The following is a 27,309-nucleotide window of genomic DNA, read 5'->3' on the forward strand; positions in this document are numbered from 1 at the left end:
ATCTTAGCCCAATATCACCTCCTCATAACAAGGAGACCTTTTACTGAGCACAAATGTGTACAGGATTTCAGAGCAAAGCGACCACAAATAGCCAAAATAGGCTGTCTGTGCCCCCTCCCCCTAGAGATCACACACAGACCTCAAAACTATAAGTAAGGTGCAAAGTCGTGACCTGCAGTGACCCAAGCAGATTACAGTCTTATGTGACTTATGTGCTCATCCCTTTTCACTGCCAGACGCAGCACAATCTATAGGTCAGCTAGAGAGTTAATATTTATGGGAACTAACATGAAGCTTCACAAGGAGGGAGGAGGAAATAAAAAAAACTAAAATATTGTCACCACTGATGACTCCCCAACAGTATATTAAATCACCAGGAAACTTCATCTCTACAGCTTTGTGAATTATTTAGAAACCATCAGCAAGTAGCAACTCTTGAAAACGTTACTATAAGGTTTCGATGGGAGACCATGAAAGGGACCACATGTAGAATAAGAGACGCAGATGATTACAGCTCGCCCTGAACGCAACGTTTCTCGTACTATTTTTGGTGGCCAGATGTTACTGTAACGTCTGTAGGATATAATGGAGTCTACATACACAGGGGCAGGTTATCGGCTTTGTGACACTTTTCTGGCATAGAAAAAAAGACAAATTTGAGAGCCAAAAGTATGAGTTTTTACTTCTCTTGCCACTGGAAAGTGGGCATCGTTAAACAGGAGGGGGCACAGCTACATTGAAGTGGCACATTTTCAGTCCCGAAGGTGGCGCCAGATCAGTCACCGCTGACAGAGAGCGGCGGCTGTAACCACGACCATGGACCTGACTGACAGCCGGCCCCAATGTAGAGCCAGTGTCAGTCAGTGCGGGGGGCAGTTAATACTCAGAGCGGTGACTGAACCAGCGCTGCCCATGTGACTGGAACTGGAACACAGCCGGGGGGAATAAAGTTCATTTTCTCCCCGCAGTGTTCGGGTAAGTGCAGGCGCCGGGCGGGTTAGTAATGCTATTAACCTGCAGATTAAGCGCGTTTTTTTCTGGCGACAGGTCCCCTTTAAGGAAACTTCCAGCAGTCGTTTTCCCGAAACGCCTTTGCTGACAGTCTTGCCATCATTCTTGGGTTTTTTACTCTACTCTGTGAAATATAGAGAGAGGGTGGTTGCCTGGAATATAAGCATCACTTCTTTTAATCACTTCTCGGTTTCCGAACCCCGAAGTGGTGAAAGGAGGTGACAGAAGACGGGTCACATGCACAGCAGTGTCGCTTTGTCTTTGCTGTGCATTATGTCCTTTTTATGGGGCGTCCTTGCGGTGTACACAGAGCCTCAGGCTTGAAAAATGTTCCCCAGAAGTTTCAAAATAAAATAAAGTAACAAAAAGCGCTTGAAGTGTTTCCAAGAAGGGTTAAGAAAATGGCTTGAAATTTAAAATTTATTTATTTTACACTGAAAAAAACTGCTGCATGTCGAAGCCATTAAAAAACGCGGCTCCGGATGATGTGAATATTGATTATTCAGCTCCTGCCATCCCTGTAAGCCGAGCAGACATTAGCAGGAAATCATTTACTGGTATTTAAGACTAGAAATGAGTCTGTACAGCCATGAAAGATTAGTCAACGTGAAGGCAAAGCACTGCCTGACAGCCGCTCACTGGGGCCGCCCATTCCCCATCGTCAGGTCCGACACGGCCATCAGCTAGATCATATGATCTGGAGACACTGAATGACTCACCGCTGGGATTTCTGCTGTATTTTTGTACAGTCTCATGGATGGGAAAAAAAAACCAAGCTGGCCAAACTCCAGCTGCAAAGTCGTAACTGTACATAATCTCTGGGCTCACGTTCTCTGCTGCTTTGTAAATTCTGCATGGTAATTTCAGTAGGTGAACGCCTGTCCCTGCCCACATGGCACATGTACCTGTAGAGGAGAATCTCCAGATCAGTGTGAATAGGCGTCCAGGTGCAAGGCCAGAAGCAGCAGGTCATGGAGCTTATAGGCTGGGACAGAACACAACTCTGGGAAACACGTTTTCGCATGGAAGACTGGCAGAATTGGCCTGGACGTGATAAGCATGTTGGCACAGTGTCACTGCCGATACTGCAAAAATGAATGGTTGCCCAATTAGTGGACGATCATAAACTCTAAGGCCAGTCTATCATTTTAGTTTTAGGCTGGGGCTACACAGCCACTTTGGCAGCAACACCTGTCGCAAGATCAAAGCTCGCTAGGTGTCGCTGCTACATCTCAGTCCAGTACAAGTGAATGGGGTCTCACTGCGACCCTGAGGGTACTGCAACAAGCAAAGTGGGAGAATTCCAACCGCATTGGATTTCTTGCGACTTCCTAGTCACGGTTGCAGTACCATCAGGGTCGCAGTGTGATCCCATTCACTTGTATTATGCTGCGATGTAGCAGCGACACCTAGCGAACTTTGGTCACACGACAGGTGTCGCAGTCAGTGTCGCCATGCTGCCCCAGGCTTATGGGTACATTCGGAAACCTTTATTACAGATTCCAGTCCCGGCCTGAACAGACAGTTTTATAAAGCCGTCAGTTTGGGTCATTAGCCTCACGGTCTGGCCAGGACGTGCATCAACAATATGCTCATCTGAAACTAACCTGTTAGTAAAGACATGGGCCCCAATTCATCAAGATTGGCGACGTTCACATCTGTCTTGATGAGGGGGGCCTGTTTGAGTCCGATGCTCCTGATTCATTAATAGACGGACACCTCACCACAGTTGCGTGTGCCTCGCCACAAATCTTACTCCAATCAGTGACTGGAGTAAGATTATTGACACAAGGAACGCCACAGCTCACTATGAATTAGACGAGCTGTGGTGTCACACCCCCGTCCCAACCTACTTTGCCAAAGCTAAACAAAACTGCCAAATTGAATTAAGTTATCCCTTTTTCTGAATTGGGGCCATGGGTCCCACAGTTTTCTATGCAGTAACTGAAGTGTGATACAGATTTTATAATCCAGTGTAAATGTTGTGTGTGAAATTCATCATAGATCTTATTCTTTGCAATACATAGGTTGGTTTCTCAGGCTGGACAGCGATCTCCTGTAAGCCCTATTCAGATGAAGGGAATGGGTGCAGACATTTCTGCACACAACGGACCTGAATGCGATTGTACGCCCACCCATACAGCAGCAGCCTATAGCACAGACATACAGAATGGACCTGAACCCAAGTAAAGGACATCTCAACTCTGGATCAAACTTGTCCCATTTTCGAGTTGTGGAGTAGAGCAGCAGTGAGTGACTCCATTGGTTCTGGAACCCTGTGCGCCCACCATTACCAGTGAGTTATACAAGGACCGCATCTAATGTCAGCCCGAGACATAGCAGTTTATTAATGTAACACTGACAAACACACCCTCACTAGCTCCATGATTCTTCTACACCTCTTATGTGTGAACGTCTGTAAATGAGGAGCTGCGAAGACGACATTACTTCCAAGTCACTGAACATGAGGAAAAAAAGGGAGTGCTCGACCGAACGATTATACAACATGTCACATTTTTAGGACCCACGTGAGTCGCTTGAAGGAATTATTCACTGGGATTTTCTAGCAAACTGTACCAGGATCAGTACAGCCGATCTGTAATCTGGACACGGCAGCACACGTATGATCATTATTCCCGGAGTCGGCCCATACAGGAGACGGCACACGTATGACCATCTATTCCCGGACTCGGCCCATACAGGAGGCGGCACACGTATGATCATCTATTCCCGGACTCGGCCCATACAAGAGGCGGCACACGTATGTCCATCTATTCCCGGACTCGGACCATACAGGAGGCGGCACACGTATGATCATCTATTCCCGGACTCGGCCCATACAGGGGGCGGCACACGCATGTCCATCTATTCCCGGACTCGGCCCATACAGGGGGCGGAACACATATGATCATAATTCTAGGACTCGGCCCATACAGGAAGCGGCACACGTATGATCATCTATTCTAGGACTCGGGCCATACAGGAGACGGCACACATATGACCATTATTCCCAGACTCGGCCCATACAGGAGGCGGAACACGTATGATCATTATTCCCGGACTCGGGCCATACAGGAGGCGGCACACGTATGTCCATCTATTCCCGGACTCGGCCCATACAGGAGACGGCACACGTATGACCATCTATTCCAGGACTCGGCCCATACAGGAGACGGCACACGTATGACCATTATTCCCGGACTCGGCCCATACAGGAGACGGCACACGTATGATCATCTATTCCCGGACTCGGCCCATACAGGGGGCGGCACACGCATGTCCATCTATTCCCGGACTCGGCCCATACAGGGGGCGGCACACGCATGTCCATCTATTCCCGGACTCGGCCCATACAGGGGGCGGCACACGCATGTCCATCTATTCCCGGACTCGGCCCATACAGGGGGCGGCACACGCATGTCCATCTATTCCCGGACTCGGCCCATACAGGGGGCGGCACACGCATGTCCATCTATTCCCGGACTCGGCCCATACAGGGGGCAGCACACGCATGTCCATCTATTCCCGGACTCGGGCCATACAGGAGACGGCACACATATGACCATTATTCCCGGACTCGGCCCATACAGGAGGCGGAACACGTATGATCATTATTCCCGGACTCGGGCCATACAGGAGGCGGCACACGTATGATCATCTATTCCCGAACTCGGGCCATACAGGAGGCGGCACACGTATGATCATCTATTCCAGGACTCGGCCCATACAGGAGGGGGCACACGTATGATCATCTATTCCAGGACTCGGCCCATACAGGAGGGGGCACACGTATGATCATCTATTCCAGGACTCGGCCCATACAGGAGGCGGCACACGTATGATCATCCATTCCAGGACTCGGCCCATACAGGAGGCGGCACACGTATGATCATCCATTCCAGGACTCGGCCCATACAGGAGGCGGCACACGCATGACCATCTATTCCAGGACTCGGCACACGTATAATCACCTATTCCCAGACTCGGCCCACACAGGAGGTGGCACAGGTATGATCATCTATTCCAGGACTCGGCCCATACAGGAGGCGGCACACGTATGATCATCTATTCCCGGACTCGGCCCATACAGGAGGGGGCACACGTATGATCATCTATTCCCGGACTCGGCCCATACAGGAGGGGGCACACGTATGATCATCTATTCCAGGACTCGGCCCATACAGGAGGCGGCACACGCATGACCATCTATTCCAGGACTCGGCACACGTATAATCACCTATTCCCAGACTCGGCCCACACAGGAGGTGGCACAGGTATGATCATCTATTCCAGGACTCGGCCCATACAGGAGGCGGCACACGTATGATCATCTATTCCCGGACTCGGCCCATACAGGAGGGGGCACACGTATGATCATCTATTCCCGGACTCGGCCCATACAGGAGGGGGCACACGTATGATCATCTATTCCAGGACTCGGCCCATACAGGAGGCGGCACACGTATGACCATCTATTCCAGGACTCTGCACACGTATGATCATCTATTCCCAGACTCGGCCCATACAGGAGGTGGCACACGTATGATCATTATTCCTGGACTCGGCCCACGTATGATCATTATTCCTGGACTCGGCTCATACAGGAGCCAGAACCAGGTGCCATGTCAGACTCGTACCATGGTTGAATGGTTCATTATCTACATGTACAGTGCCTACAAGTAGTATTCAACCCCCTGCAGATTTAGCTGGTTTGATAAGATGCAAATAAGTTAGAGCCTTCAAACTGCAAACGAGAGTAGGTTTTATGAACAGAAGCATAAATCTTACAAACCAGAAAGTTATGTTGCTCAGTTGAATTTTATTAAATTTTAAACATAAAAGTGTGGGTCAATTATTATACAACCCCTATGTTTAATATTTTGTGGAATAACCCTTGTTTGCAATTACAGCTAATAATCGTCTTTTATAAGACCTGATCAGGCCGGCACAGGTCTGTGGAGTTATCTTGGCCCACTCCTCCATGCAGATCTTCTCCAAGTTATCTAGGTTCTTTGGGTGTCTCATGTGGACTTTATTCTTGAGCTCCTTCCACAAGTTTTCAATTGGGTTAAGGTCAGGAGACTGACTAGGCCACTCCAACACCTTGACTTTTTCCCTATTGAACCAGGCCTTGGTTTTCTTGGCTGTGTGCTTTGGGTCGTTGTCTTGTTGGAAGATGAAATTACGACCCATCTTAAGATCCTTGATGGAGGAGCGGAGGTTCTTGGCCAAAATCTCCAGGTAGGCCGTGCTATCCATCTTCCCATGGATGCGGACCAGATGGCCAGGCCCCTTGGCAGAGAAACAGCCCCACAGCATGATGCTGCCACCACCATGCTTGACTGTAGGGATGGTATTCTTGGGGTCGTATGCAGTGCCATCCAGTCTCCAAACGTCACGTGTGTGGTTGGCACCAAAGATCTCGATCTTGGTCTCATCAGACCATAGAACCTTGAACCAGTCTGTCTCAGAGTCCTCCAAGTGATCATGAGCAAACTGTAGACGAGCCTTGACATGACGCTTTGAAAGTAAAGGTACCTTACGGGCTCGTCTGGAACGGAGACCATTGCGGTGGAGTACGTTACTTATGGTATTGACTGAAACCAATGTCCCCACTGCCATGAGATCTTCCCGGAGCTCCTTCCTTGTTGTCCTTGGGTTAGCCTTGACTCTTCGGACAAGCCTGGCCTCGGCACGGGAGGACACTTTCAAAGGCTGTCCTGGCCGTGGAAGGCTAACAGTAGTTCCATAAGCCTTCCACTTACGGATGATGCTCCCAACAGTGGAGACAGGTAGGCCCAACTCCTTGGAAAGGGTTTTGCACCCCTTGCCAGCCTTGTGACCCTCCACGATCTTGTCTCTGATGGCCTTGGAATGCTCCTTTGTCTTTCCCATGTTGACCATGTCTGAGTGCTGTTCACAAGTTTGGGGAGGGTCTTAAATAGTCAGAAAAGGCTGGCAAAAGAGATCTTTAATCCACACATGTGAAGCTCATTATTCTTGGTGCCTGAACTACTTCTTAATACTTTAGGGGGACCAAACAGAATTCTTGTGGTTTGAGGGGTTGAATAATAAATGACACTCTGAATTAACTTTTTACGTTTAAAAAAAAAAAAAATTTGCTGCAGTGCATTTCCCACTTCCAGGCTGATCTAAAGTACAAATGTCACAATGCCAAGTTAATTCCGCATGTGTCAACCAGCTAAAACTGCAGGGGGTTGAATACTACTTGTAGGCACTGTATATACATGTTGGTTGTCCTGCATGTAAATGATGACTGTATGATCGGCTTATATAGGATTCTGCACCTTCGTCCTCCAATACCCTTATAATGGATAGGGAGGGGAACATTAAGGCTGAGTGCCCACGTAGCGTTTTTCAAGCGTTTATGCTGCGGAATTTCCGCAGCGTAAACGCTTGTTAAACGCTAGGTAATCCGCACCCCATGGTCCCCAAGGGGATTCCGCATGTTCTATGCACATGCTGCGGATTTTTCCGCAGCGTTTATGCTGCGTACAAAAATATGCAGCATGTCATTTAATTTTGCGGAAGCGCAGCGGAACTCCCGCCATTGACTTGCATTGAGACGCATAGAAACCGCGACTGTACATTTTTACAAGCGGCTTCTATGCGTCTCTATGTGCGGATGGTACCCAGTTCTGGAGGAGAGGAGACTCTCATCCAGACCTGGGTACCATTGTACCTGTAAAAAAAGAATAAAATAACAAATAAAGTTTATATTCACCTGTCTGGCGGCTTCTCTCTGAATGCCGTCATCGCTTGAGGACCTGCGGTGACGTCACAGTCATGTGACCGCAGGCCCTTCACCGCTCTGTCTCGCGATATGCCGGCAGCCGGGAACCAGCCAGGAACGAGCGCTGCAGCCACGCCGGGGTCTCGGGGGTGAGTATAGCTTTATTTGTTTTCATTTTTACGGTTCACACTGTATAAATCCATGCTGTTTGCATGGATTTATACAGTGTGACCTAGTTGTCAAGCACTTTCCAAGTGATGCTATCGCCTGGAAAGCGCTTGTCAATCTGCATGCGGAAACGCATGTGAATCCGCATGTATTCTGCAAGAAAAACGCATGCACAATCTGCATGCGTTTTTTCTGCCAGGGAGATGCAGAAATTTTCTGCATCGTGGGCACATAGCCTAAAGAATAGATCTGAAGACAAGCAGACACTAATTTTAGCCTCCTTTAATCCATGCTTCATGTAAACGTAGGATCAAATTTGGGACAGATGGCAACGTAAAACCCATTTAATCATTCTAAAACAAGCACAAAATGGAGACAATCCTTTGCAGGCCAATAATCATGGTTGCGCCATGTTCAGACATCTGTGATTTTTTTTATGTATGCAAAAAATGGTACAACTGTCTCCAAAAACAACAAGGGCATGGGAATGGCACCATACACTTTAGAGGGGATATGCAGGAATAAAATAAAAAATGTGCCTAAGCACTAGCAGGCAGATAGTTGCTACCTACCGGCCTGTTGTACCTGGTGCTGTTCTCCGCCAGCACAGAGCAGCAGATTCTCTTCTTGGTGACAGAGCAGGACTATTGGTGTCATGCTGATTGACAGCAGACTCCTCAATGCCTAGTTGTGGGAAGCCAGCTGTCAATCAGTATGACACCAGTAGTCCCACCCTGTCACCAGGAAGACAAACTGCTGCTCTGTTGACAGGGAGCAGCTGAATCTCCGGCAGGAGCGGTCAATGACCCGTGCTGGGTACAACAGGCAGGTAGTTTCCTCTGTTAGCTATTACATGCCTGTTAGTGCTTAGGCACATTTTTTTTTTTTTAAGTCCCAGATCCCCTTTAATGAGTACTTGTTTTATCCAATTAAATCACTGCTATGTGAAAAACAGATGTCTGAATGAGGCCTTACATCTGTACTGCAAGCTGCCCAATGAAAATAATGCAAGAGCCCATTGCTGGCTACAAAAGAAAGCTGATGTGATAAAGTGAAACGCCTCCCGTATATACCTCGTACAGGTGCTAGAACAAAAGTCATATAGTACATGTATATTGTCCCAGAGCAAGAACAAAACAAAACACAAACCATCCCATGCCATGCATCATGCATGTCACCAGAAGAGGGGGCTGAGCATTTCAAGAATGGTGGCTCAGTAAGGATATAGAATTCATAAGGTAAACTACAAAAATTATCTGGTGTAAGGCTATGTGCCCACGATGCAGAAATGCTCCGGATTTTTCCTGAGCGTTTCTGCATCTCCCTGGCAGAAAAAACGCATGCGGATTGTACATGCGGATGTGAAGCGTTCTTCACATGCATTTCCGCATGCGGGTTGACAAGTGCTTTCCAAGTGATTTTAGCATCACTTGGAAAGTGCTTGTCAACTTGGTCACACTATATAACAGCATGGATTTATATAGTGTGACCATAAAGAATGGTAAAAAATAAAAATATACTTACCCTCCGATGGCCCCCGGTGTCTTGTTTCCCTACGTCCAGGCTGCAGGCAGCTCGCGGTACACTGAAGGAACTGCCGACGTCAGCGCAAGTCCTCCAGTCCATCGCTAGCTGCCGGCAAGTGAAGACAAGGAGAGCGGGGGCCGCAAGAAGGTAAATATAATCTTTATTTTTTATTTTATTCTTTTTTTCACAGTTTTCTATGGTACCCGGGTCCGGAAGAGAGTCTCCTCTTCTCCAGACTCGGGTACCATCCGCACATTAGAACACGTGCATTCCGCAAGTCCTTATCTGTGTGCCCACGATGCGTTTTTTTAAGCGTTTCCGCAGTGGCAAAAACGCTGCAGAAACGCTTAAAAAAAGCATGGCAGAAGGCCTGCCATGTTCCCCAATGATAATCCGCAGTTGCTGTGCACATGCTGCGGAAATTTTCGCTGCGGATTATCATTGCGGAAAAAAACGCAGTACTACCAATTATTTTGCGGAAGTGCTGCGTTTTCGCCGCCATTGACTTGCATTAGAACGCATGGATTCCGCTTCACTAGATAAGCACATGCGGAATGTACGCGTTCCAATGTGCGGATGGTACCCAGGTCTAGACGAGAGGAGACTCTCCTGCGGACCCGGGTACCATAGAAACTGTAAAAAAATAAAAATAAAAATAAAGATTATATTTACCTTCTGGCGGCGCCCGCTCTCCTTGTCTTCACTTGCCGGCAGCTAGCGATGGACTGAAGGACCTGCGCTGACGTCATAGTCATGTGACAGGTCACGCGACACTGACATCGGCAGGTCCTTCAGTCTACTGCTGCCGGCAAGGGAGAACAGAGGGAATCAAGACACCGGGGGTCATCGGAAGGTAAGTATATATTTATTTTTTTATTTTTTACCATTCTTTTCTGTCACAGTATATAAATCCATGCTGGTTGCATGGATTTATATAGTGTGACCAAGTTGTCAAGCACTTTCCAAGTGAAGCTAAAATCGCTTGGAAAGCGCTTGTCAACCCGCATGCGGAAATGCATGTGAAGAACGCTTCACATCCGCTTGTCCCTGGCAGGAAAAAATCCGGAGCATTTCTGCATCGTGGGCACATAGCCTAATAATCTGGTGTGGTAATAAGACAGGATCACACTGAGGCCCTGCCAGAGATTACATTGCTGCCCTTACAGTACTCCAGATCCAGGCTTTATCCAGTACATTTATCCAGCCCTGACTGACACTGGTTCTGCATTCGGGCCGGGGCACAGTTACAGCGGCCACTCTGTACACTCAGAGCGATGACTGAAACGGGAACACTGCCTGGGAGAATAAAGTTAATTTTCTCCCTGCAGCGTTTGGCTACATGCAGGTGCCGGGCAGTATAATAACACTAGTAACCTGTAGATTAACCCCATATCTGCAGGTTAATAGCGTTTTTTTCTGGTGACAGGTTCCCTTAAACCCAAGAAGGTGCAGAACCGACCATGAAAATACTCAGCATTTACAGTTGCACCTAATGTGTTATTCCCAAGTGCCTTCAGATTATATACAACACACGGCTCATGGAGGTCTCTCACAAATCGCACAGTACAGAGGTCTCTGGATAATGTACATGACTTTTACAAAACAGAGCAATGTTGCCCAGCACCTCCATCAAACCTGAATTTTCTGAGAACCAGTTACAGTACAAACCCTGACTGCAGCATTGAAGAATCGGGAAGACAGAACAAGGAGTAATGAAGTAACCTCCATGTGATGCTGGAAAATCTAATTTGAACTCTGCCTGGGCCAAGACTTAATCATCCGAAGCAGATGGTCGTCTGCAAGAGCAGAAATCGCTGCGCAGCCCTTCACACAGACAGGAAACAAAAGCATCACATCCAAAATTCATCGCCAAGCGACCGAGCCACAGCTCACCTATGTAATATTAATAGGGTTATTACCGTAGTTACTGAGATCTATGCATACATTTATGTTTAATGGGAAGTACATAAAATGCCTTTTTGAGGCAGAGTAGGGGGTGGGGGAGACAATAGAAGACATCAAACCAACAGGGCGGCAGACCGCAGTTGCCATATTTTATGAAATTTCTTCATATTTGGGAAAAACATCCAACCTCTTATCTAGCCATGGAGCTTAAATAGCGGTACATGTGATTTCTATGGAGCTGGGAAGGAAGGAGGATACCATATATCCACAAGTGGAGCATATGGATATTAAGCAGGGGATTCCCTGTAGGTGAGCCTTTAATGGACCGGAGTTTATGGTCACCATGTAATTCTACAATTCTGGTGAGCCGCAGATTTCCTTGTCTGCTAGAGATGTCAGGAACTGCTGCAAATGACAGGCGGTGAATGACTTCACAACAGTCTTTTCCTGCTGCTTCATTGGAATTTGTTTGGTTTACAGCTTTCTGTTTTCCTTCTTCAATAGATGTCTAAAGCCCCCCTTATACCCATAATGCCGGCCAAACCCTCCGATAGATGGGTTCATCTGTCTAATACAGGCGTCTCAAACACAGCTGGGTAAATGGGCTGCATATAGGAAAAAAATGAAATTGATGGGCTGAATTCCTTGTGGAACGAGATGACATTTTTAGTGGTAGCATTTTATTTTTATTTTTTATTTTTTTACAACTTTTTGATGTTTTTATTCTATTTTTGTGTTTTGTTCTAGTGAAAAAGCAACATTTTTGGCATTTTCTTCATATGGGTGATGTTAAAAAATTTTATAGCGTGAGTCGTACCAAACATGTACTACATTTGCTTTTACATAAAATGGCGTTTTTAGTGGCACAATATTTTTCAGTTATTTTTTCATAAAAAAGATTCAAAATAAAGTTTGGGTTTTTTTTTACTCTTTTACTTAAACCCTACATGGGACTTTTACTTGCCTGATCTCTGATCATAATTTTGCACTGCACCATAGTAGGATCTGGCACTGACACTTTGCTTATTAGACCCTGTTAATTAAAGGGCCTTACAGGCCACCATAGCTGACTGACGTGATGCAGATTAGCTTAAACATGCAAATTGTCTCTTCAGAGAGGAGGACCAGAACTCTAGTGCCACCTACAGGAAGTAGCAATCCTAAAATTCAATAGTGACCCTTTAACGAGCCTTATCACATGACTTCAGCCAGAACCAGAAACTCAATTTGCAGACACTGTGTCTCGGGGTACTGCCCCTCGTCAGTGCAAAGTGTGAGTTCTGGTTTGGTTGGGTTCTGATTAGCTTAAAAGGGATGCCCCCCATCGAATAATCATCTGAATACCACTGTCACTATTGAAAGCGGTATCTAAGGGGTTAAATGGCCCAAATCGGTGCCTGTTGCAGCAGGGAGTCAGCTATAACATACATCTGACAGATATGCCATCACCTCGTCATTCTCGTGCAGTAGTTTGCATAAAGTCACCTCTTGCTGCGCCATATGGCGGATGTCAGGTAAGAGTTAAAAACAAAAATCCTCATCTACTTATTACCTACCACCAGCGATCCAGCAGGTGGGGAAAGAGAAGCCGCCGCCCTGACACTACACGCCGGTGTGATGTAATTAAGTGATGTCCATGCGCTCCTTCTTCGGCCTGCTCTCTGTTGTCCCAGGTGCCCCGCAGATGAGAGCCTCCGGACCGCGTGTTTGAGACCCCTGGTGTAAAGTCTATGGGAGCTACAGGGAAGTTATAGGGGAAAATATCGACCGGGCATATCTGATTTTACACTGCCGATCATGTTGTCTCTCGAAAATAAGCTGTCATCAGACATGTCTGGCAGTGGCTCCTTTAAAAGGACAGGAGCACTTGGCTCCAGCACAGGAGCACTTGTGTATGGGAGAGATGGCAGAGATGTCTGGTGTACAGCAGGCCTAAGGCTTGGCTCATACAACCATATTGGAAATCAAACTAGTATCGACTGAAAATTGCAGAAGTCACTGGCTCCGTGTGTGCACACGCGTTGCAGGAGCTTCCTTGAAATTGTATACATTTGAGTCCATAAAACTGACCAGTCATGCAGGCCACATTGTTATCGGTCCATGATGAAAATCAGCCATAAGACGTAGAATACGGCATGTAGCATTTTTAGGGAATAATTAATATATATTTATGCATGTTAAAACCTCACCACACAATTTTTACAAAAAGGGCAATGTATGAACAAGTGCAATTACAATTGTTGGGTCACCACTGATCAGCAATTTTATGCCATGTCAAAATCTAACACTTGGTAGAAAAATACAGTGCTGGCCAAAAGTATTGGCACCCCTGCAATTCTGTCAGATAATACTCAGTTTCTTCCTGAAAATAATTGCAATCACAAATTCTTTGGTATTATTATCTTCATTTAATTTGCTTGCAAGGAAAAAATACAAAAGAGAATGAAGCAAAAATCAATCATTGATTATTTCACACAAAACTCCAAAAAAGGGCCGAACAAAAGTATTGGCACCCTCAGCCTAATACTTTGTTGCACAACCTTTAGCCAAAATAACTGCGAACAACCGCTTCTGGTAACCATCAATGAGTTTCTTACAATGCTCTGCTGGAATTGTAGACCATTCTTCTTTGGCAAACTGCTCCAGGTCCCTGATATTTGAAGGGTGCCTTCTCCAAACTGCCATTTTGAGATCTCTCCACAGGTGTCCTATGGGATTCAGGTCTGGACTCATTGCTGGCCACCTTAGAAGTCTCCAGTGCTTTCTCGCAAACCATTTTATAGTGCTTTTGGAAGTGTGTTTTGGGTCATTATCATTATTAGGACCCATGACCTCTGAGGGAGACCCAGCTTTCTCACACTGGGCCCTACATTATGCTGCAAAATATGTTGGTAGTCTTCAGACTTCATAATGCCATGCACACGGTCAAGCAGTCCAGTGCCAGAGGCAGCAAAGCAACCCCAAAACATAAGGGAACCTCCGCCATGTTTGACTGTAGGGACCGTGTTCTTTTCTTTGAATGCCTCTTTTTTTTCTTGTACACTCTATGTTGATGCTTTTTCCCAAAAAGCTCTACTTTTGTCTCATCTGACCAGAGAACATTCTTCCAAAACGTTTTAGGCTTTCTCAGGTAAGTTTTGGCAAACTCCAGCCTGGCTTTTTTATGTCTTGGGGTAAGAAGTGGGGTCTTCCTGGGTATCCTACCATACAGTCCTTTTTCATTCAGACGCCGACGGATAGTATGGGTTGACACTGTTGTACCCTCGGACTGCAGGGCAGCTTGAACTTGTTTGGATGTTAGTCGAGGTTCTTTATCCACCATCCGCACAATCTTGCGATGAAATCTCTCATCAATTTTTCTTTTCCGTCCACATCTAGGGAGGTTAGCCACAGTGCCATGGGCTTTAAACTTCTTGATGACACTGTGCACGGAAGACACAGGAACATTCAGGTCTTTGGAGATGGACTTGTAGCCTTGAGATTGCTCATGCTTCCTCACAATTTGGTTTCTCAAGTCCTCAGACAGTTCTTTGGTCTTCTTTCTTTTCTCCATGCTCAATGTGGTACACACAAGGACACAGGACAGAGATTGAGTCAACTTTAATCCATGTTAACTGGCTGCAAGTGTGATTTAGTTATTGCCAACACCTGTTAGGTGCCACAGGTAAATTACAGGTGCTGTTAATTACACGAATTAGAGAAGCATCACATGATTTTTCAAAGGGTGCCAATACTTTTTTCCACTCCCTTTTTTAGGTTTGGTGTGGAATTATATCCAATTTGGCTTTAGGACAATTATTTTTGTGTTTTTTTCATTGAAGACAAATTAAATGAAGAGAATAAGACCAAAGAATTTGTGATTGCAATCATTTTCAGGAAGAAACTGAGTATTATCTGACAGAATTGCAGGGGTGCCAATACTTTTGGCCAGCACTGTATATACACTGCTCAAAAAAATAAAGGGAACACTTAAACAACAGAATATAACTCCAAGTGAATCAAACTTCTGTGAAATCAAACTGTCCACTTAGGAAGCAACACTGATTGACAATCAATTTCACATGCTGTTGTGCAAATGGAATAGACAATAGATGAAAATTATTGGCAATTATCAAGACACCCTCAATAAAGGAGTGGTTCTGCAGGTGGGGACCACAGACCACATCTCAGTACCAATGCTTTCTGGCTGATGTTTTGGTCACTTTTGAATGTTGGTTGTGCTTTCACACTCGTGGTAGCATGAGACGGACTCTACAACCCACAGAAGTTGCTCAAGTAGTGCAGCTCATCCAGGATGGCACATCAATGCGAGCTGTGGCAAGAAGGTTTGCGGTGTCTGTCAGCGTAGTGTCTAGAGGCTGGAGGCGCTACCAGGAGACAGGCCAGTACACCAGGAGACGTGGAGGGGGTCGTAGGAGGGCAACAACCCAGCAGCAGGACGGCTACCTCCACCTTTGTGCAAGGAGGAACAGGAGGAGCACTGCCAGAGCCCTGCAAAATGACCTCCAGCAGGCCACAAATGTGCATGTGTCTGCACAAACAGTTAGAAACCGACTCCATGAGGGTGGTATGAGGGCCAGACGTCCACAGATGGGGGTTGTGCTCACAGCCCAACACTGTGCAGGACGCTTGGCATTTGCCACAGAACACCAGGATTGGCAAAGTCGCCACTGGCACCCTGTGCTCTTCACAGATGAAAGCAAGTTCACACTGAGCACATGTGACAGAGTCTGGAGACGCCATGGAGAGCGATCTGCTGCCTGCAACATCCTTCAGCATGACGGGTTTGGCAGTGGGTCAGTAATGGTGTGGGGTGGCATTTCTTTGGAGGGCTGCACAGCCCTCCATGTGCTCGCCAGAGGTAGCCTGACTGCCATTAGGTACCGAGATGAGATCCTCAGACCCCTTGTGAGACCATATGCTGGTGCGGTTGGCCCTGGGTTCCTCCTAATGCAGGACAATGCCAGACCTCATGTGGCTGGAGTGTGTCAGCAGTTCCTGCAAGATGAAGGCATGGAACCTATGGACTGGCCCGCCCGTTCCCCAGACCTGAATCCGATTGAGCACATCTGGGACATCATGTCTCGCTCCATCCACCAACGTCACGTTGCACCACAGACTGTCCAGGAGTTGGCGGATTCTTTAGTCCAGGTCTGGGCGGTGATCCTACAGGAGACCATCCGCATGCCCAGGCGTTGTAGGGAGGTCATACAGGCACGTGGAGGCCACACACAATACTGAGCCTCATTTTGACTTGTTTTAAGGACATTACATCAAAGTTGGATCAGCCTGTCGTGTGTTTTTCCACTTTAATTTTGGGGGTGACTCCAAATCCAGGCCTCCATTGGTTAATAAATTTGATTTCCATTGATGATTTTTGTGTGATTTTGTAGTCCGCACATTCAACTTTGTACAGAACAAAGTATTCAATGAGAATATTTCATTCATTCAGATCTAGGATGTGTTATTTGAGTGTTCCCTTTATTTTTTTGAGCAGTATATACAGTAGATCCAGAAATATGGAGAAAATTCAGGCTTTTACACTGCACACAATCCAGCACAGCTAGTTCTATCTGGTGATCAAACTATTAAATGTAGAGTCAAAGTGCAACTACATGACCCCAACCAACACAAACAGGCGAGATCTGGAAACCTGACAGCATCAACTTACTCATCTTAGGACAAGGGTATAATTTCTCATTTAAAAAAGGGCCCAGGATGCTATAAAAGAATGTGAACAGCCCTGATGTATGTGGAAATATCCAGCGCTTATTGCAGGTCTATGTAAGCCTATGTTCACATGGAGCTTTTTGAGGTGTTCAAAGATGAGCTTTCTAAGAGGAAACACTTCTTTTTAGGTATTTTTCTTTTCCAGAAGCAGCTTTGAATAACTATGGAAATTGTTTTTTTTTTCCTTGGAGCGTTTTTTTGCAGGTAGTTAGAATCTACTCCAATCAGATTCTGATTTAAAAAAAAAAAAGGGGGGGGGTACATGCACGACATGTTTGAAAACCTCTTCAGGAAAAAAAAAACGCTCAAAACTTTTCATATGAACAAAGTTATTTTGAAGCAGTTTTTGAGGAGGATTTTGGAGCATTGCCTAAGACATTCTTCATCTGTGGGTGCACTGGCTGTATTCAAGCGGTAGTCGACAACAGAAATCCACACCAGGAGAAAATGGGACAAGGCCCTTTGCCGTACACCAAAGATCTGAACACCACATTTTTCAGCATCTTTCAAGAAGTTATCCACTTCACGACCTCAAAAATCCACCAAGAAGCAGGGACCGTAGGCCAGTACCATGCAGGTGTCCTGTTCATTAGAATAAGAGAGACGCACGCTACCTGCCGATCACGCACACCTCTTAGTTGTATGGGGTCGTAACGTTGCCACTGCTCACTCCCATGTGAAAATTAGTGACGTCGGACGATGCTTGACACCCTCTTAATGCTAAAAATGTGACCTCTTGAATATACAGAGCCAATGCCTGAGGCTGCACTACTGAATGTGATAACATTACTGCTCTGATTTCAGGAGCAGTGAAGCCATGGAGACCTTGTAAGGACCTAAAATTACTTTAATCATTAATCCGGTGTCTTACCATACACAATTACAATATACTGTATATTTAAGGCCATTTTCCTCTGGCCGGTGGTATTCATACAGGTATAATGTGCCCTGCTTAATATCTAGATAAAAGTAAAATAAAGCAGATCCCATCAGACATCTTCCTTTTTAGTCTGTACTGTAGAAGAGATGCTACAAATATAGATGGATCAGTCTCCTGGACAGAGGAGTTAATCAATGGCGGAAAGACGGCCAGGAGCCAGTGTAATATGCGGTATAGAGAAGCCTGCACCATGACAATGCTGATATAAAGGTGACCTTATACATTACTAACAAAGTAGCGCCACCTAAGGCTATGTTTACATGCAGCTTTTTTTTCTGCACCCAAAACCTGCTCTCTTGGCAGTAAAAATGCTGCGTTAAAAATACACGTTTTTCGCTGTGTTTTTTGGGTACGGAAAATGTTTGCAGAGTTTTTCACTTTCTTATTTCTTTGTATGGGTGAAAAAAAATGCAAAAATGCTGAAAGCTGACAGGCTGCAGATTTTAAACGCTGCAGTTCTTAAATTCAGATAGGAAAATAATAGTGTATGAGATTTCTGAAGTTTCAACTTTTGCTGGTACTGTAAAAAGCCGCTTCTTATTTGCATAAAAAACGCTGCATGTGAACACAGCTTAATGGTGCTTTTATCTATATAAAAAAAAACGACAACATGAAAATTTGTATAGGCCTCATGACCTTCTCTCCACCTGCTCAGATACATATATAATTCAGTAAGGGCCAACAGTAGGATAGGGGCCCCATGCTCCTGAGCAATGTGGGACATGTCCATGTGCTTCAGGCCTTAGTGTTGGAATTGATTACTTTACATACAGAACACATTTTACTAATAGACCAACAAAGCACTGACAGAGCCAAGGCCGGGATGAAATTGCATCAGGAGAACAGCGGTTCTATGTTCTACTAGTTCCTTTGTTGTTTCTGATCCTCCTCCATTGTCTGAAAATATACTGATGTACTATCCTAAGAAATGGCCTCTCTTATACAGTACATTAGATGGCAAATGCCCTGGGACAGGGCTGATGGGAGTGATTACAGTATGTGATCACAGCTGTGGGTATAGGATAAAAATACTAAGCACAGAAAAGGTATACAATTTTTGATAGATAGATACAGACCAAAAGTGTGAAACAACTGAAAATATGTCTTATATTCTAGGTTCTTCAAAGTAGCCACCTTTTGCTTTGATGACTGCTTTGCACACTCTTGGCATTCTCTTGATGAGCTTCAAGAGGTAGTCACCGGAAATGGTTTTCACTTCACAGGTGTGCCTTGTCAGGTTTAATAAGTGGGATTTCTTGCCTTATAAATGGGGTTGGGACCATCAGTTGTGTTGTGCAGAAGTCACGTGGATACACAGCTGATAGTCCTACTGAATAGACTGTTAGAATTTGTATTATGGCAAGAAAAAAGCAGCTAAGTAAAGAAAAACGAGTGGCCATCATTACTTTAAGAAATGAAGGTCAGTCAGTCCGAAAAATTGGGCAAACTTTGAAAGTGTCCCCAAGTGCAGTTGCAAAAACCATCAAGCGCTACAAAGAAACTGGCTCACATGAGGACCGCCCCAGGAAAGGAAGACCAAGAGTCACCTCTGCTTCTGAGGATAAGTTTATCCGAGTCACCAGCCTCAGAAATCGCAGGTTAACAGCAGCTCAGATTAGAGACCAGGTCAATGCCACACAGAGTTCAAAGTTCATTTCCTCCTGGCAGAGGGGCTCTCAGTGCTGCATCCGCACAGCCTAAGAATGCAATTAACCTGCAGAATAACCCCATATCAGGCAAGTTACTAGCATTTTTTGACATGACAGGTTCCTCTTAAGATGGGTCTACACTGAATGTACTGTGACATTAAACAACCGCCAATCGACTACATATTTGCTAACTGGCAATGGTTTAATAGTCTCTTTAGACAGGCAGAACACACAGTAGTAGATCGTACTGTGCGCAGAAGCTGCCATTGTTCTTGGCAGCACAGATGCAGTTTACACAGGATGATGTGATGCCAAGAACATTTTTTTTTTTTTTGTAACCAAAGGAAAAGATCATTTCACCGTTGAACAAGTCTTTTTCTCATCTTCCGGGTGATCAGTGGTTGGTTTAAACCACAATATTATCAGCAAACGAGGGATCCTTGGAAAGCTTGTTGCCGATAACCGTGCAGTATAAGAGCACCATGACCCTGTGATGTCAGCGGACAGACAACACTTAAGACAAACACTGAGGAATAGATTACTAGAAAATGTAATCATTTCTAGGTTCAGAGTCCCTTCAACACTATAAAGTGTCACGAGTGCGGATTATTACCTCTCCTTACAGATAAGGTTGATGCCAATACACAAGGTGTGACATTCCAGGTCTACAGTCAGCAATGCGGCTGCCACTAGACACGGGCCGCACCAACAAAGCCATCCAGAGATCAGCGCCAGGTTTCCATTACATGCTGCACGTGCACAGCTCCACTATTTATAGGCCTCGGCCATAGTGTTTCCTCATAATAAACCCTGAAACTTTCATCACAAACTCTTAGCGGCCTGAATGAGAGCAGAAAGCAGGGAAACTTCCCCACTGAAGCCGCCATGATAAATCGCAGATGGATATACAGGCCGCATCCTTATAGAAACTTTCTATAGGAGGGTCTGAATCTGAGCAGGAGACAGGATTTCTAGGAGGTAAACAGTAGAAAACAATAGCTTTTTAACCTCTTGGAGACCCAAAGTGCCAAGAGCCAAAACTTTTTCTATTTTCCCATGGACATAGACGTTTGTGGACTTTTCTTGTACAGAATGAGTTGTAGCTTTGAAAGAAGTACACCATTCATTCTACCATAAAATGTACTAAAAGAAAGATCCAAGCGGGGTAAAATAAAGGGAGAAAAAAAAATGAAGGTGATTTTGTTCTTATAGTGTTTATTGTTAGTCATACCAAATTAATATCTACAATATCTACATTAGTGCTTAAGAAAAAAAAAAAACTAAAATGTGGCTTCAGTTGCCATATTCTGAGAGCCATGACTTTTCAGTTGATGGAGATTTAGGACAGCTTGTTTTCCTTATTAATACCATTTAGGGGGTCTTTTAAATTTTTTTTTTTTTTTTGAGATGTGACCTGTCCAAATACAGCAATAACAAATATAGATATCTATATTTTTTTCTCTTTTTAATAGATTCCACTATTTTCTATATGGGAAAAAGGGAGATTTAAAAAACTTGTTAAAAGGTTGTTTTTTTTTTTATTTTCAATATCTTGTAAATAAATTCCCAGGCGCCGGTACGTTTGCTCCTAATGCGACACAGATATTATTTTACTGGTGCAAACATGCTCTGAGACAGGGTTTGTGAGTAGTGGACAACCCCTTCAAAGAGAACCTGTCAGCAGGATTTAGCCCTATAAACTAAAGGCATGACCACAATGGCGCTGTGATACTGATTAATATGATACCTGATGTGAAGGGATAAGCTCAATGGCAGCTGAATACTCAACTTATGAAGTTATCAGAAACTGACATCTTCTGAGCGGGACATGGGGGCAGGGGTCTTCAGGCTCTCCATCCACCCCACCTCCCTCCTCTGATTCTTGTACAGGTCATTGATTATTCAGTGATCTGCCTCCTTTTTAAAATTCTGCATCACCGCTGCCATCATTGTGTGGGCAGCGCGTGCGCAGTGCGAGTCTGCATCTCGTGTGCAGGACTTCAATAAAATGGTGCCGGAGGCGGAGCAGGGGCAGATCGAGATTTCAGCTCAGTGAACCAGAAGACTATCCTGCCCCCACGTCCCGCCCCGAAGCACAGAAGACGTCATTTTGTGAAAACTTCACTGAGCGGATCCCTTCACTTCAGGTATCAGATTAATCAGCATCACAGCGCCATTATAGCCACACCTTTAGTTTATAGGGCTAAATCCTGATGACAGGTCCTCTTTAAACCAGTGTTTCTCAGCTCCAGTCCCCAGGACCCCCCAACAGATCAGGATTTCCTTAGTATTGTACAGGTGATGGAAATATTAACAAGGCATCAAAAAAATGCCACAGGTTCTCTCACCTGAGCAATACAAAGGAGATCCTGAAAACCTGATCTGTTGAGGGGTCTTGAGGACTGGAGGTGAGAAACACTGCTTTAAGCACAACAGCCACCATAGACATTCATCGCATGTGGCCAAGTGGTTAAAGGCGCTGTGTCCTAAAAAAATAAACTGAAAAAAAAGTGATGTAAAGATTAAAACATGCTTACAGATATTGTAGAATTACTTAACCCTTGATGGCCCTGAGCCACTCAAGCATCATCTCCCCTGAGTGCTTTGCTGACTTGGCTGCTGTCACATCTACAGAATGTCACTGCCACAGCCACTCACGTGTTGTATATGGGACATCACAAAGACCGGAAGTGCCAGATCATCACTTCACGACAAGTCCAGGCTGCAGCCAGGGGTCCCTCTTCCGTGTTCCACCGGTGGCTGCTGGGTTGTGGGTGGGGTTATTCCCTTGCATCACACCCGGCATCCACTGCGCACTCTCCCTGTCCTCATTCACTGGGAAAGCGTGCGGTGGATGCTGGGTGTGATGCGGGGAATAACCCCACCCACAACCCAGCAGCCACAGCGGGGACCCCAGCGCTGAGTCACGCCTCACTTGTCATGACGTCAGCGCGGGGTCACATGATGCCTGTGAGCGGCCAGAGATAGCGCCGCTCACAGGCATTATCAGCAACACAAGGTATTTGCAAATATACTTATACCCACATGCTGAATACATTGGGCAATTTAAAAAAAAAAAAAGGACCGGACAACTTCTTTAAGTGATAAAATGATAAGTCTGCAGTCACTGTGATTGCAGACTTCTGAATCCCCCCAGGACATGCACTGTGCGTGGCAGGGATTCGACGGCGGGTATGTATGTGTTGTACATGCTCCTGGCCAGAGCCCACCTAATGACCTGGGCATGGTCTCGCTCCATAAACTTGTATTGAGGGAGGCCGCACCCCATCTAATGACGCAGCTATCCAGTGGGTGTGGCAGACTGGCGGGCATGGCCTCGCTCAATACAAGTGTTTGGAGTGTGGTCACGTCCAATAGTCATGCTATGGCAAGGATTATGTATAACGCATACATCATTGCCGTTCACACAGTGACTGCAGACAACTCCTTTATTGTGAGCCTCCCATCGGGGCTCACAATCTACTGTAGATTCCCTATCAGTATGTCTTTGGAGTGTGGGAGGAAACCCACACAAACACGGGGAGAACATACAAACTCCTTGCAGATGTTGTCCTTGGTGGGATTTGAACCCAGGACCCCAGTGCTGCAAGGCTGCAGTGCTAACCACTGCGCCACCGTGCCGCCCCTTTAAGGCACAACCCCTTTAAGCTGATTACTGCTTTCTAAATGACTTTTCGGTCATGGTTGGCCAGGCAAGGTTTTCACGCTGGATGACAACGCCATCATTTCAAGAGACATATTGATCAGCCTTGATCTAGGCTTTTATTGATGTGATGTAAATCTGTTCTTTGGCACAAAGTGTCACCCAAAACTGCAGCTGACAAGCACCGAGGAAAGATCAGCAGATCGGATTGTTCATAGATCTATCATGTGGTCACTGCTGCAATTTTCCCCACTGGATTCAAACTGTAACGGATAAGACAAGTAAATGTTTCCAAGTAAAAAATGTGAACAGGATCAAAAACAAAGACATTTTGTAATATTGTTCAACGATCTCCGATTTATGCGGGGGTCGGTCAACCACGAAAGGCGCATGTTCCCTGATAGATGAGGTCAAGGAAAGAAGGTTTGGGCAGCTGGAACATAGAAGCCAAATCCTTTTGCTTTCATGGGGGGGGGGGGGGATAAGATGCCTGTAGAGGGGGTCTGATAACAGCTTTCTCTCCCAATCGAAAACAGGTGAAAGCTCGGCTGAGGCCAACGTTCATGTGTATTGGGAGTCAGAGAAAGCTGCCTGAACCAGTGCACACTGCATTATTCAGATGCCAGCTAGGAGCGGATCAGTAAGGGTAGGTGACATTACAGAATTTCACTGGATTCTGCATCAAAATCCACTCACATCCACTGCCGTAGATCTTTGAAGAAAAAGTCACTTACTGAAGTGTAAACCGCACAGTAGCAAAGTATGCCAAGTGCAGATCTGCAGCATATAAAACAAAATCAGCAGCAGAAACCAGAATATCAGTGTTGCATTAGTGCCACACATTGAATACCCAGTGGTGTCAACACAGAGTAATAGTTCTCCTAATGTATAGATTACAGCTTTCCTCTCTGGGATTTAACTCATTGATTTCACTCTTCAGACTCCTGCAGATCTGAGCTGGAGGTTTATATGTAGGTTGTGGAATTATAGACGTCACAGGATGGACAGATGTGGTAGTGATCTACACGATGAAAAAGTGAAAACAAACGTTGAAAACATCTAGATTTATTCAGTATTGAGTCTGAGAGCCACCTGCAGAAATCCCTGCACATAACACACCTTGGCTGCAATCAATGGCCGTGCCTCATTGACCTGAATAATCTCTCTAAAGTGTCCTAGGAGCAGTTCTTCAATATAAGGCGATGCTACATGTTTCGCATACTCCTAGTGGCAGCCTGTGTGGCCTAAACGGTCTTCGGACTTGGGTTCCATTGTACACATCTGAGACGTCATTGAACACCAATGACAAAGGAGCAGCCAGCAGAGGATCTTGAGGATTTCGGTGCTCAAATGCAATCAGCGTGGCAGAACGTTCCTGAGACATCCAGTAATAACCTTATTGATAGCAGCCAAGGCTGTAAGTGAAGGGATTCCTGCATGTGGCGATCATATCCAATAAATCAGGAGGTTTTAAGAGTCAGGTTTCCAGTTTTTTGTTTTGTTTTTTTATATAAGTTGCAGATCAGTAACCTGTATACAGATCCTGTGATCTCCAGAATTGCACGAATAGCTTTCCTGGCGTTACAATTCCAATGTTGAGAACAGGAAAGATATCTTTGTACAGTGTTAGCAGGAGATTGAAACCATTACAGCGTGTGTGACAGTCCTCAGTGGGCGATATAGAAACCATTACAGTGTGTGTGACAGTCCTCAGTGGGCGATATAGAAACCATTACAGTGTGTGTGACAGTCCTCAGTGGGCGATATAGAAACCATTACCGTGTGACAGTCCTCAGTGGGCGATATAGAAGCCATTACAGTGTGACAGTCCTCAGTGGGCGATATAGAAGCCATTACAGTGTGACAGTCCTCAGTGGGCGATATAGAAGCCATTACAGTGTGACAGTCCTCAGTGGGCGATATAGAAGCCATTACAGTGTGACAGTCCTCAGTGGGCGATATAGAAGCCATTACAGTGTGACAGTCCTCAGTGGGCGATATAGAAGCCATTACCGTGTGACAGTCCTCAGTGGGCGATATAGAAGCCATTACCGTGTGACAGTCCTCAGTGGGCGATATAGAAGCCATTACCGTGTGACAGTCCTCAGTGGGCGATATAGAAGCCATTACCGTGTGACAGTCCTCAGTGGGCGATATAGAAACCATTACAGTGTGACAGTCCTCAGTGGGCGATATAGAAACCATTACAGTGTGACAGTCCTCAGTGGGCGATATAGAAGCCATTACAGAGTGACAGTCCTCAGTGGGCGATATAGAAGCCATTACAGTGTGACAGTCCTCAGTGGGCGATATAGAAGCCATTACAGTGTGACAGTCCTCAGTGGCCGATATAGAAGCCATTACAGTGTGACAGTCCTCAGTGGCCGATATAGAAGCCATTACAGTGTGACAGTACTCAGTGGCCGATATAGGAACCATTACAGTGTGACAGTACTCAGTGGCGGATATAGAAGCCATTACAGTGTGACAGTCCTCAGTGGCCGATATAGGAACCATTACAGTGTGACAGTCCTCAGTGGGCGATATAGAAGCCATTACAGTGTGACAGTCCTCAGTGGCCGATATAGGAACCATTACAGTGTGACAGTCCTCAGTGGCCGATATAGAAGCCATTACAGTGTGACAGTCCTCAGTGGGCGATATAGAAGCCATTACAGTGTGACAGTCCTCAGTGGCCGATATAGAAGCCATTACAGTGTGACAGTCCTCAGTGGCCGATATAGAAGCCATTACAGTGTGACAGTCCTCAGTGGCCGATATAGGAACCATTACAGTGTGACAGTACTCAGTGGCCGATATAGAAGCCATTACAGTGTGACAGTCCTCAGTGGCCGATATAGGAACCATTACAGTGTGACAGTACTCAGTGGCCGATATAGGAACCATTACAGTGTGACAGTCCTCAGTGGCCGATATAGGAACCATTACAGTGTGACAGTCCTCAGTGGCCGATATAGGAACCATTACAGTGTGACAGTCCTCAGTGGCCGATATAGAAGCCATTACAGTGTGACAGTCCTCAGTGGCCGATATAGGAACCATTACAGTGTGACAGTCCTCAGTGGCCGATATAGAAGCCATTACAGTGTGACAGTCCTCAGTGGCCGATATAGAAGCCATTACAGTGTGACAGTCCTCAGTGGCCGATATAGGAACCATTACAGTGTGACAGTCCTCAGTGGCGGATCCCCGTTAGAGGCGAACTGAAAGTATGATAACAAATAGTGACAAATAGCAGCTATGGAGGCTCCTCATGTCTCTCCATCAGGCTCAGTGCTGAGGACATGCAGACATGGACGGCTGGGTACACCTTACACATACACTAGGGGACGGCTCCGGACGGTAATGCCCTGATGGCGGCCCCGGTCACCTCCAGTCTCAGCGCAGAACAATGCCGGGCGGCCGACATGATGAATAATGCAATGAGCGCTGAGACACGGAGCTGCGCAGGCGGGAGGGAGGACCGCACTGACCGCCAGTTACCTCTGAGGCGCAGTGTGTAATTGGCTCCCTAGGTGACGAGCGCCGCGGTAATACCGATCACTCACCCCGGGGATGGGAGCACCGGCTCCTCCGGCCGCTGACAGACGCTGCTGTACGCAGGAGACGCACGCACAAGGTGCTCGCCGCAGCCGGTGTCACCGCCGTGAACACGCACAGCAGACAGGGACGCCGCGACCACGACTCCAGCAGCCAATCAGCGGCCGGAGGTGCGGCCTTACTCCGCCCCTTTACCGCCTTCCTCTTAGGCCATTGAGGACAGAGAGAGCGACGTGCTGATTGGCTGTAGGAAAGTGGCGCGTTGTGGGGGCCTGGTAGTGTGACGTCACGCGGGGCGGGGCCGAGGTTATTAGAGGTCAGAATGGAGCAGGAATGTGAAGAGATCAGTCCGCGTGTAATAATAATCCCGGCCTGGCACATCCACAGTCACAGGAGCCCA

At 46.1% G+C, this 27,309-nt stretch overlaps 1 protein-coding gene across 1 annotated transcript in view; it reads right to left on the minus strand.

Annotated features, from left to right (window-relative positions):
• Positions 1–27,073, minus strand: part of ACSL3 (acyl-CoA synthetase long chain family member 3) — a 113,955-nt gene extending 86,882 nt beyond the window's left edge. Inside the window, exon 1 of the mRNA XM_073674599.1 lies at positions 26,918–27,073. The gene's annotated coding sequence lies outside the window, so the exon portion shown is untranslated. The remainder of the gene's footprint in view (positions 1–26,917) is intronic.
• Between the last annotated feature and the right edge of the window lie 236 nt (positions 27,074–27,309).

Source organism: Phyllobates terribilis, unplaced genomic scaffold, assembly GCF_046119375.1.
Source record: "Phyllobates terribilis strain yellow unplaced genomic scaffold, ASM4611937v1 Scaffold_3__8_contigs__length_932513732, whole genome shotgun sequence".
Lineage (NCBI taxonomy): Eukaryota > Metazoa > Chordata > Amphibia > Anura > Dendrobatidae > Phyllobates > Phyllobates terribilis.